This window comes from Astatotilapia calliptera, chromosome 9, assembly GCF_964374335.1.
Source record: "Astatotilapia calliptera chromosome 9, fAstCal68.1, whole genome shotgun sequence".
In the NCBI taxonomy this organism is placed as follows: Eukaryota; Metazoa; Chordata; class Actinopteri; order Cichliformes; family Cichlidae; genus Astatotilapia; species Astatotilapia calliptera.
Window position 1 is genome coordinate 14,973,865 of NC_137430.1, and position 12,035 is coordinate 14,985,899.

The window sequence follows — 12,035 nt, forward strand, 5'->3', positions numbered from 1 at the left end:
GGGAAATTGGGTTTCTCGTGGTGTGAATGAGTGTTGGCGTAGCTTGTCTGGCCTTGGCTGTGTCTGCTGAAACTCTAAAAACAGCCTCTGTTTTGGTTCCAACATTTTCGGTCTCTATGGCGCTGGATCCCGTGTAGTGTAAACTCAGTGTGGTCTGAAGAGCCTCTCTGTATGTCTGCTACACATGTGAATATGCTCGACAGATGTTAACTGGCTTCCAGGCAGACAGGCTCTCCTCCCCCTGGCCTTTTTGGCTCTGGTTGTGACATGGTGACACACAGTAGCATCTGGAGTTCAGACTGGGTCACCCAGGGCAAATATGATACAGAGCGGTACATCACTTGCTTGGACCTCCCACAACTTTGAAAAGGATGATTTTGACAGGGTTTTGGAAAAATGTTGGCATTCCTGCCCGCTCTACATACGGAGGCTGAAATATTTAGGACTGTTTTGACTTATCTGACCAGCTAACTCTTCATATGTTGGCAATGCAAGCAAGTTTTTACTAAACTCAAGATGAGAAGAAGCAGCAACTGGTAAGGCTGTGAGGGTTATTTTTTCTTAAACTACCACCAGCATCTGATACTCCATTTATGGAATGAACCCAAAGGAGAAAGAAATCTGCTGTCTTTTACTGATTCTAGATCTACTGAGAGAAAACTCTCCATGGGAATGCACACGTCTTCATCCTCACACACAGGTATAACTGTGATATGATTAGAAATATGTAGCACAGTTAATGAATTGTTATTTGGTGAGTATGCAAGAGATCAAACGTAGGGAAAGGCAGATGTTCAAAATATATGAGCTTATATTCAAAAAGCCCAAATAAACTGAAAGTCACAAATAATCAAATTTGATGTCGTTTAGCTTATGGCATATGTAAATTCAAATTAAATTAAATTCCTTCAGTATCTTTAATGCCAGCCAACTTAAATTCAGTCCATATATGCTGCCAAAGGGGGTATATTTGAAAACCTCCAGTGAAAAAGATGCCTGGTTGCCTTTTTTGTGTGGATTTCAAATTATCGTCATTTTTCAAATACATTTTGCTGTTTTATGGTGACCCATTTGTCAGGATTTTGCACACTGCCATTTCGTGAAGGCGGCTTTTTGATAGTCAAGATGGGTGTATAGGAGCCGTATACCTATTAAAGCAAGCAAACAAACAAACAAACAAAAAAACAGCTTTTGTGTCAAACTTGATGTTTGACTATTTGTCTGCATTTCCATTGTTAGCTGACAGTCAACCGTGCTCGCAGACAGTGAAGCGTCAGCTCGCAGCTCATGAAACAAACATTTAGCAAGCACATAACAGCAAAGCTGCCAGTTGACGTGCACCCGTTCAAATCCATCCCGTCATGTAAATAACTTGTTTCAGTGTGCTTTCAATTAAAGCGGAGGACGAAGTGCCATTGCTGCCTTTGATGGATGAGCTTAGATATTGGAGTGTACCGTTGGATGACAAAACGTTCCCCCACTCCACCTCAACTCCTCTTTCCTATTGATTCTCCTGGTGGTTATTCATCAGGGCGGTGGCCACTGTCAGATCAGCTGCTCCTTCTTCTCACAAAACACATTTTCCACAGTTATTGATAAAGCTATTTGACCTTTTATTCAAATGTGTGTGTGTGTGTGCGCAAGTCTGTGTGTGTGTATAATGTGCACACATCTGTGTTTTCTTTCTCTCTGCTCTTGCCAGAGGCCTGCAGATCACTGCAGTTACATGAATAAAGTCAGGCTGTTTTGATTAACGCCAAATGAGTAGGTCTATTCTTTGCAGATGTGGGTTTTAGCAGTACTGAGCCTTGCTTTCACACAACAAAAATAAACCCCAAACCTGTTTTACAGTTTGGCAAGGGGGAGCGCACATATACAGTACGGAGAGTTTGCACATACATATGCCCGTGTTCATATATATCAGTGGTCTCGTACATACTGTGATGTGCATGCCTTCATGCATATTATTTCAGTGTTTTGAAAAATTTCGACCCTTTTGTCAAGGTGAAGACAGGCTGCCTTGGCTGCGAGTACAATAGCAAATGTGCCGTGAGTTAGAAAAACCAAAATTGGAGGGAAGAAAGCTTTGGTTGCACAAAGGTTGATCCACGGAGAGAATAATGATTTTACAAAATCTCTGAGATCAGTGGAGGTTATAAATTGTGGTCACATACCATATGGCATCAGACTGAGGGTACCGTTCTGACAGAGATGACCAGATCTTGGAATACTATTGGCTTGTTACTGGAGAAGTTAAAGTAGTAGTTAAAAAAAGGTAAATAGTATTAATAGTATTTTTTATTTATATTATATTGTGCTTTTGTACTCTTACTTTCCTTTCACCTCTGCATGTACTTTTTTACACTACAAGCCAAATTCATCCATCTACACACGAATGCAAGCATTGGGGCATTGTAGCTTGCTCAAGGACACTCTGACAAATGCGATGGAGGAGCTAGAGATCAAACCACTGAACTGTTGACTAGTGGGTGGGGCACATTTTAATTAGCCAAAGTCAATAAAAAGACAGAGAGAGAGACAAACAGGTATAATGTGCAATCTTATGGAAATTAAACTAGTTACTTTTGTATGTGTTTGTGGGGTTTTTTCAGAATTCAACCCTCAAGAGAAGTGGTTCATGTGTCGACACCGGACGAAGATCATCAATGTGCAAGGTTAGGATACATACAGTCTTTTGCAAAGTTTATAACCTACTAGGATACAAAAAAAGTTAAAAAAGGAAGCTTATTTGCATTTTCTGTGGCAGAAAGTCAATCGAATTTTCACTTTATTTTAAGATAAATGCAAGACCTTTCCTTCATACCTACCACACTTGTTAACATACTAAAAGCATAACAAGACCTCTGTTTAATATAATTGGAAACAATTGTATTTTCAATTTTGATGGTTGGTCAAGATAAGACTGTTAAATATGTTAAACATTTTAATGATTTTTGACACGTTCTTGTAGGGAGACATAGGGAGCAGTCTAATCACTGGGAAATAATTAATTAGCAATGAAACAGTTCGGTTGAACCCTTTTGATTTAACCAAATAAGGAATTTACTCAACATCTGAGCGCCACATTTTGTTTCCCTTGTATTATTCTCAGTGAAGCCACAGATAGAGGAGGAGAGTAACATTTTACACGCTGTAGTATGAAAGCCATTTTCTTGTCCTTCATGGTGGCAAACTGTTCAATTACCATGTCATATAATTTCCCAATAGACCCCAGGTTTTTCACAATAAAGGACTCAAGTCGCTCCAGTCCAGATGTGTAGTGATCAGTTCTGATGTGGCCGTTAGATTTTATCTTAACTTAGTGGTAATTAACGCAGCTGGGGGTTATTGTTGTTTTTCACAAAAATATCTCAGATACATGAAACTGTCGAAGCATCTGTACTTCATTGTTTTGAATCCTTTTAAGATCACCGTGTGTGAGTTTATAGTTGTTTATGTACTGTTTATGTAACACGAGCAAAGCATTTTAATGTATATTTAGCCCCTAGACGAAGTTTAGGGAAATTATAGGTCATGACTTGTGTTTTAAACAATTAAGTTCACTTAGTTAAAATGATTATGTCCATGTGTGAATTTAACATAGGGTCATCTCACAAAACTTAACGGTGGAAACCTGAAACTTAAAGAATGAATAGCACAATGAAAACAGAGATTCTCTGTTGGTGTTTTTATTTATATGATGACTCGCAGCTGTGTTTATATGGTGTATGATTTTAAACCCTGCTGAGATTGAAGCGCAACGGTTTTATCCTATGAAATTTTCGCTCATGTCTTTTCCTTGCTATCAATAATTAAGACTAGATCTTGGAATGAAAAAGTAATTTCCCTTGAAAGAACCGGATAGAATTGACATAAACCCTAGCCCCCAAAACACAGCCCAAGAGGTATCGAAAAGCTCAGTAGGTGCCAATAAAAGTGGAAAAACAGAAATCTTTCTAGCAAAACACAACAACAAGAACAAGTACAAGCCATTGAAGTGGAGAAGTGAAAAACAAGAGCGACTTAAGGTGATTCTCATCTTCAACTCCAAAGCCTTGGTACTCCCCAAAAAAAGTGGGAATGTAATTTCCCAGACTAGGAACATAAGCCAGGAGTAATCTGGCCTGTAATACCTCCTAGTCCTTAAATAAAAGCCCTCCATTTTAAGTCTTCAACCTCGTTTTCCCCCTCCCTCCCTTCCCCACCTTTAATAGGATTTGGTAGAAAATGGCTTTGTGAATCGCTCCTCTCCGTCTTGCTCAAGGAAGAGCGGGCTATTCTCATTGAGAAGTGCTTAATTGCTTCAAATGACTGATGATATATCGAGGGAGAAGGGCCTTGAGCCAGGGGCCACATCCAAACACATAACAGATAGCGCTGCTGGACGATGGAAGGATATGGACTGCAGTGTATATCTGTACATTTTTGTGCGTGCGGTTATTGCAACAAAGATGAAATGCTGGGGGTAGACGCTTCTCTGTAAGTGTCATAAGTGTGCGTGCTGTGGATGGAACATGCGTAAACATGCAGTTCCCTGCATGCGTGTGTGCTTGGACTTGCATGTGTGTGTGAAAGATGGTCGCCAGGCAGTGTGCGTCCTATCGACACCCCAGTAACAGACTAAATTAAAGCTGTGATGAATTGTGGCTGTCATGGCAGGAGAGAGGGGAGACTCTGCACTGTATTCTGCCTCTGATTAGGTAGGAATAGAAAGATACAGTATATCATTATCAATATGTAGCACTATATTTTCATTAGATTTTTCTCTCCACAGTGGACAGCTTGATAGGATGATTTTTCATTTCAAAAAAAAGATTAAACATCTTCATGATGTCAGTGAGGAGTTTGGTTAAAACTGTTTTTGGTGTTTCATGTGTTAGGAACATGTATTATGATCTCAGTGGTGCCAAAATAGCTTTGATGAACTGGATTTTACTAGTTTCGTGTTCATAAAACAATTTAAAAAGCTAGTGAAGGTGCAACATGCGCAATTAAAATGTAAAACATAGAAAACCTAAAAGCTCTTTCATCATTGTAGGAAGCTCATGGCCATATGAGAGGCAGCGGCCTTGGGCTGTTTACTTAAAGAAGCAGAAAGTCACAGCAGTTCCAGGGATTGAGGGCTATTGCATGTTTGTGCACTTTGTGCTTTGAAAGTGACAACCTTTGGGTAGACCACAAGGTTTTTTTTTTTTCTGTCAGCTGAAGTGATATACCTGAGGAAGCAACATGATACACGAAAACACAAATGTAGCTCCGAAAGTTACAAATGCTCACTGTAGTTTTCAGAACTAATGAGACAAAAGTAGCTCTTTGAGGTTCAAACCAATACATGTCACAAACAGCTGACGTATCCCTATGAAACCCAACAACTGTTACTAAAGCACAAGACAAACATGGCAGCTGTGTAGGGCTAGGCAGCCTTTTAAACTACATTAAAATTGTCAGCTCTCTATCATGGTCTAAACTTGAAACTGAATATACATCTCATTGGAAAGTTGCTTAGAGAGAAGAAAGGATTGTGTTGCTCTTCAACAATGTATTTCCAGTGTATGTTATGGAGTTCTGGTCATTTGTTTGTGGAGCTTCCACAGATTTGTACATTTTCTGAGTTTGTGAACCTCCTTATTTTAGTCTATGGTGAGGCAATCAGGTATAAACAGAGATTGTCAAGCACAATGCGCAGTCGTGCGGCATTATAAGAACTGTTGAGTGTTTTCTGCCTTCCAGTCTTTTCAGCATTTTCCCTTTTGAATCATTTTTGGTTGCTCAACAGTGGCACCGATCACATATATGGAAACAGGAAACATGACGAGGACCGTTTATATACTCTGAGAAATTAGGGTTTGAGATTTTCAATGGTCTCAATACTTGTACTAAACAGGGGTTGTTGTTTCGTTTTTTGTTTTTTGCATAGGTGAGTTATGAGTATGCATTTGTTTATCAGTGTCCAATACAGTTTTGTTACTGTGGGCACTTTGACTGACCCCATTATTATCTATGTAAACAGAACATTTAGAAGATAATATGACCTTCTCTAAACCTTAAATATTTGTGCAAGGACATGAAAGATGAGATCTATACAATGCTGCTCTAGCTCCGTTTATAGACATGATGTATGGTGGAGAAGGCCTTAGACAAGTACCATCACCTAGTGCAGTAGATAAAAGATAAAGTCACAGCCACACTGCCGCGTGCAGTAGAAAAGAATACCTTACAGAATGGGATCTTAATTAATAGTGTACACACATCCACTAAAATCTGATAATATTTTTTATCAATCTGTCTGTTGACTGAGTTAATGTTTTATGTACTTCCTGCTGCCGACAAGAAGATACTTGCTCAGTAATAAGAAAGTAATGTCTTCCCATGTCCTGCTTACAGCCTTAGCAAGTCTTTTTTTCCTTCTCATCCCTGTTGTGCATTCGTAATGTAAATGTCAGTAAAGTTGTGGGTGCTGTACTTCAGCAGAGAAGGGAGAATAAACGCAGGAAGTCACAGATGATTTAAAATATAACTTTTCCAAACAGCTCAAAAAATATCAGCAAACACACAAAGTGTTTCTGTACACGTTGGATGACAGTTTGTCTGCTAGCTAAATGTATGGATGCTGTATTTACCCAGAGGTGTAAAAAAAAAAAAAGTACAAACATTAATGTGTGAGATCTCAGAGATGGAGAAAGATGAAAGAAAGAGGTCAGGAGACGTTATTCTCAAAGCCCAGAAAGTTGATTCTGTTCATCTGGATGTTGAGTTCTCAGTGGGAGAACTCAAAGCTGTGATGTCCACATGAACAGATCAGTTTTCTGGGATTTCCTTACCTGCATCCAGACAATATCCTCAAAGGTAAGGACTGCTCAGCAAAAGTTTGATTAACTGTAAACTTAAATCTTACATAATTTTGTAGCTCATGCTAGATTTTTGATCTATATGTGATGGTTGTGGGTTTTTGTTTTTTTGAATGAATATACAGTTTGCAGCAACGAGCTATGTAGACATGGTGTAGAGTAGGCTGCTGCGTTCAAGGTCCAAGTCCCATCACGAGTAGTGTGCATCATTATAATTTAACCTGATGATTAAGCCACTCACCTAATTCCATCTTTTATACTAGCTTGATATTCTCTAAGGGTCAGAAAGCAGCTATTATTGCCCATACAACATTTGCTTATCTCTTGTTGAATTCAGTTAGCCTTATGCATGAAGAGTAGTAAACCTCAGAACAGTAGAGGCAGCACTGTTAACTCAGACCTTCCCAAAGTGTGGGGCCTGCCCCCTAGAGCCATTGCAAGGGGGGCGCGATATGAGAGGGGGAAAAAAAAACAACGCTTGGACACTGCTAGCACGGGGCGCCTCCACAAACGCAAAGCAGGAGATGAAGCATCGCTGAATATGTTTCCAAACCAACTTCATTCTAAGCCAAAGACTTAGCATATCTTCCCTTTGGCTTCACCTGCACAAGTGCCAAGGTAGGTCTCCCCTGCAGAATTGGTTTTCCCTTCGTCGGGAGCAGCGCTGGGCTCTTCAAATCACGGACAAACAGTATCCCACATTCTTGATTTTTAGTTCACAAACCCTTGTTGTAATGACTAACTACTCCTGACATTTTGGAGATGTTAGCTCTTTATACAGTAAAGTTACAGTGGGATACAAATAACATCAGGGTGATCCTGCCACGATTTGTTCCCCCTGTCTAAATCACGGACAAACAGGATCCCACAGTTGTTTGTTTTTGAGCCCATTTTGCACAGAGAGGGATTTTTTGAAAAATGTATTGATAGCAATGTTAAATATTATTACACAGGAAAAAAAACAACTACATGTAATATAATTACACCGTGACGCCTCTGCCTTTGTAAATAGAGGGACAGTAACTGCGTGTGTATATGTAAGCGTGTAAAACCTGAAGATAGAGACAAAATACTGTTAATCTGACTATCTGCCATTTTGCAATTCGTCTCATGTAAACAATAACGTGGCGCACAGCGTGACGTGAAAAAAGGCACATACCTTTAACATTGCATGACGAACTCTGTATTCCTCGTCCACACGTAAACGCAAAAAAGAAGTTTTAAAAAATCTCAGTTTTCGGTGATTTGAAACGCCGTTTACGTGTGGACGAAACAGCTGCGTTTTCGAAAATACCCGTGTAGGTGCGGACTTGCGTAAAAGAGTTAGAGTTAATTTTCTTACTACCTGTAATTTACTGCAGATTACTTGTATTTGTTTAATTGTTTACTAAATGTTTGAGGGGGGTCTAGCAAAAAAAGTTTGGGAACCACTGTGTTAACTGATCATAGCATGTAGACAACCGACTCGAGGTCACAGTACAAATTGTGCATCTTATTTCTAAGTGATTATCTTCCCCACACCACACTGCTACACCTGATCCTAAAGCTATTAACTGATTATAACTGTGTATATGATAAAATATGATTATCTAGATCTACAGTGGTCATCCAACTGTGAAACCCCATTTATGTTATTGTAGCTTTTCTGGTAATAACACTCTAATATCTCACAATGTATGTATTTGTATTTTTTTAAACAATACCAGCCACTTAAATAAACTCTGAAGCAAACCACTTATGAAATCAGCCCAGCTCAACATGACTCTACACATTTGAGGTAACACATGGGAAGCTATTTTTGGTGACACAATCCTAGAAATTCAGTGGCAAGTGGAATTCACATATATTCTCTCATGGCGGTAGACTGTCTATGTGTATATACTGTTTTATCTGTGACCCGTATCCTGTTTACCTGATAGAGGCAAAAACTCAGCGTTGAAACTCCTTAAAAGTCAAAGCCAAAGGGGCGAGGGGGTGGAGGAGCGCATCCAAACGTATACCACATGTTATCACACACACTTTCGTACGCACACACACTAACATACACACACACACACTCCACCAGCCGCAGGGCGCCATGGTTACCTTGGAACTTTAACGTGGACCAGCTGGTGTACTTGGGTTGTGAAATTGCATTGCACTCTCGCGCGCACAGACACACACACACACACACACACTTTCAGAGGATCAAAGGGAGTTGGAGCCCTGCACAGCAGCCCTTCTGCTCCTGCCCTTGGCTAAATGGACGACCAAACATTCCAGGCTGTCCAGCCCAGTAATATCTGGCCCGCAGCCTAATGAAGATGGACTGTGTTTATAATTCTCATGTTTGCTCTGATCACTAACATAATCCTTTCTATACACATAACATGGAGATAGAAAACACTGTTTCTGCTTCTTCACATTAAGTCAAAGTGCAGGAGAAGAAGAGACGAATGAAAGAGGTACCTAAAGCTGAAATACAAACCCCTGTTTCAGTAGACTTTGTAGCTCTTTGCATTTTCACACAGGGCATCACATGATCTCAAACAAAAGAGAAGGCACCAAGGGATGTTTTTCTGCCTGCTTGAGACTTTGACACCTGCTTCGCCGCAGCAAATTGGAATGGCTCGCTCTCAAATGAGATTTCTGCCTGCCGCATGAGGAGAGAAAAAAGGTCACCCATTACAACTATTCTACATGATTCACAGAGTTATCACATCTCTGCTCGCCTACCTTCCCTTTAATTAGCTTCGGGGACCTGGGCAAGGTGTATGTGTGTGTGTGTGCGTGTTTGTGAATGTGACTGTCTGATATATACACAGAGGATCTTTTTCTTTCTTGCTTCTTTCTCTCCCTTCATCTGTGTTTGGGCCAAAATTAAAATCCCCATGTTGCTTTTCAGGGACATACTATATTTTTCTAACAACAAATGCATTGACCCATGAAATCTGCCCTTATTTAGCTTGCACTGTGAATCAGAGATTACGCTTATCACTAAGATGCATGCTACGCTGAGTATGACTGCAGCGATGTGATGCAGTTTAATGCTGAATGTGAAGGTGGTCTTTTGATTTTTCGTGACTAAATAAATGACAAGTTGCAGTAGACTTCTCCTTATCATTCAAGAGCTCCTACACATGATAAATTCAAGGCGGCATTCTCTGTGTCTCACATATCCCTGTAAACCATTCCCTTCTGAAATCCCTGTAAACAGAACATTTGGACAACTGGGGAGGGGAGGGGTAGTAGACTGATAATAAGTTTTAGATTTTTGAGACTCTATTTTACTTTGCAATAGCATATTGGTTTTCTGAGAGTTGTCTAACACTTAAAAGATCCTTATTTGCACAGCTACTCGGACTATTGTAGTACTATTGTAGTTATTCGGTATTGAAGATTCAAAAATATCCAGGAAGAAAATAAACTTGGCGAGATGGGATAAATGTAGGAGAAGACACTGGAGCCTTCTTTTGTGTGTGTTTTTGTGTTTGTTTGTTTGTTTGCAGAAAAGAACTCATCATAACCTTTGAGGAGTTGATTTTGAGGTCATTTTGTCTCAGAGGTTTGAAAAGGAGGAGCATTGATTTGGCGTACACTTTAAATGATATGGTCAGTTACAGATTTATGTGTTTTATTGGTAATTTAAGAATTTAATGCAGCAAAACGAGCCATATATTGTGTGATCATGTAAGACATGTGAATTACACCTGAAATGATTAGTGGATGAATGACGACTTAAATGTAGAAACAAGTGATCTAGATCAATTTTTTCATATTTAGTGCTGTTTGTTAAATGCAAAGGTTTTCATACATTCTTTGTCTTACATTACAGTTAAAAATCACCTTAGGCTCAAGACATTTAAGCATCTTTTTAGTACATATTACTTTAAGTATTTAAGCATGTATTACTTATTTATTTATTTATTAATAAACCGATTAATCAGTTTATGTAGCTATATAATACAGAATTAATAACTAAAATGTTATTTGCAGAATCAATTTATGGACTTATTTACATAGGTACTACTCTAATACATATTAACATCCAAGCTCTTTTCCCTTTAACTTTACTGTCATTTTACCTATTTTTTTTTTAAGTCATGTGAGTCAAATAATAATTGCACCAGTAGTAATAATAAGTAGTAAAACTGTATCAAAGCCTGTGAGCTAGTTCAGGCAGGAAACGTGAGCTGCTTCATACACACGGACTTGCCTCACTCTCACTGTGTCACATACCAATCACACTCTTCCAATATGGCGATCTATTTAAGCTACAGAATATCACATTTCTCCCACTTAAATCTTGTCGGTTTTGTTACCCTGCATCGCCACGTGCTGTTTCAATCCCTTCCCCACCCCACCATTCACCTGTTGACTCTAGGTGGACATTTACTCATCACTCCCCAATTTCTATGTGTATCATATTTGCAGGGAGTGATGAGCTTGGAGCCTGGGTGCCAAACTCTAAAGCCACGTACACACTGGAAGCTGTTTGCTCATTGCACATTGGTTTGAAGCTGATGGCTGGTCGCTTGCAGACATTCTAAATGTATTTACTACCAGATCATATTTCAGTCACTGGTATTCGTCACTCTCATTGGGTAGTCTTCTTAGTTGGTCACCTGGAAGTTGTGAAGAGTTTATCGTGAGACCCGTTCATTTCACCAGCACTTGCTCGCACAGAGTTGCTTGAAGTTGCCAAATGAGTTGAAGTTCTCATTGGCTTTTAGCAAGGTTTAACTTACTGTTTTAACTTGTTGTTTTATCAGTGAGGTGTTTTATGTACTTGTGTTTTATTGTATTTTATATTTGTATTTTATTGTACAGCACTTTGGTCAGCCTTGGTTGTTTTTAAATGTGCTTTATAAATAAACCTGACTCGACTTGACAAACATCATTCACTTTCTATCGTCTCTCATCGCCGCATCTCTGCAGATCACTTCTGGTGTATACATGTTCTATCACCCTGTGTTGTGATAATAAATCATTTCAAATGTCACTTGTGTGTAGGGATGGGTATCGTTTAGGTTTTATCCGATACCGGTGCCAAATCGGTACTTTTGAAACGGTGCCGGTGCTTAAACGGTTCTCGAACCGGTGCTTAAAGAATGGAGAACACAAACTTTGTCCAAAAACCTCTCATGTTCAGCTGTTTTTTTTTTTTTTGTAAAAAGATAACAATGTTAGCCTTTTCTGCAGCTATGT

The 12,035-nt window shown here is 39.3% G+C and overlaps 1 long non-coding RNA gene across 1 annotated transcript in view; it reads left to right on the forward strand.

Annotated features, from left to right (window-relative positions):
• LOC145430930 (uncharacterized) overlaps window positions 1-11,722 on the forward strand; it is a 128,637-nt gene extending 116,915 nt beyond the window's left edge. Inside the window, exons 4-5 of the long non-coding RNA XR_013911266.1 lie at window positions 2,613-2,675; window positions 11,262-11,722. This is a non-coding gene — a long non-coding RNA (uncharacterized LOC145430930). The remainder of the gene's footprint in view (window positions 1-2,612; window positions 2,676-11,261) is intronic.
• Window positions 11,723-12,035: the final 313 nt, after the last annotated feature.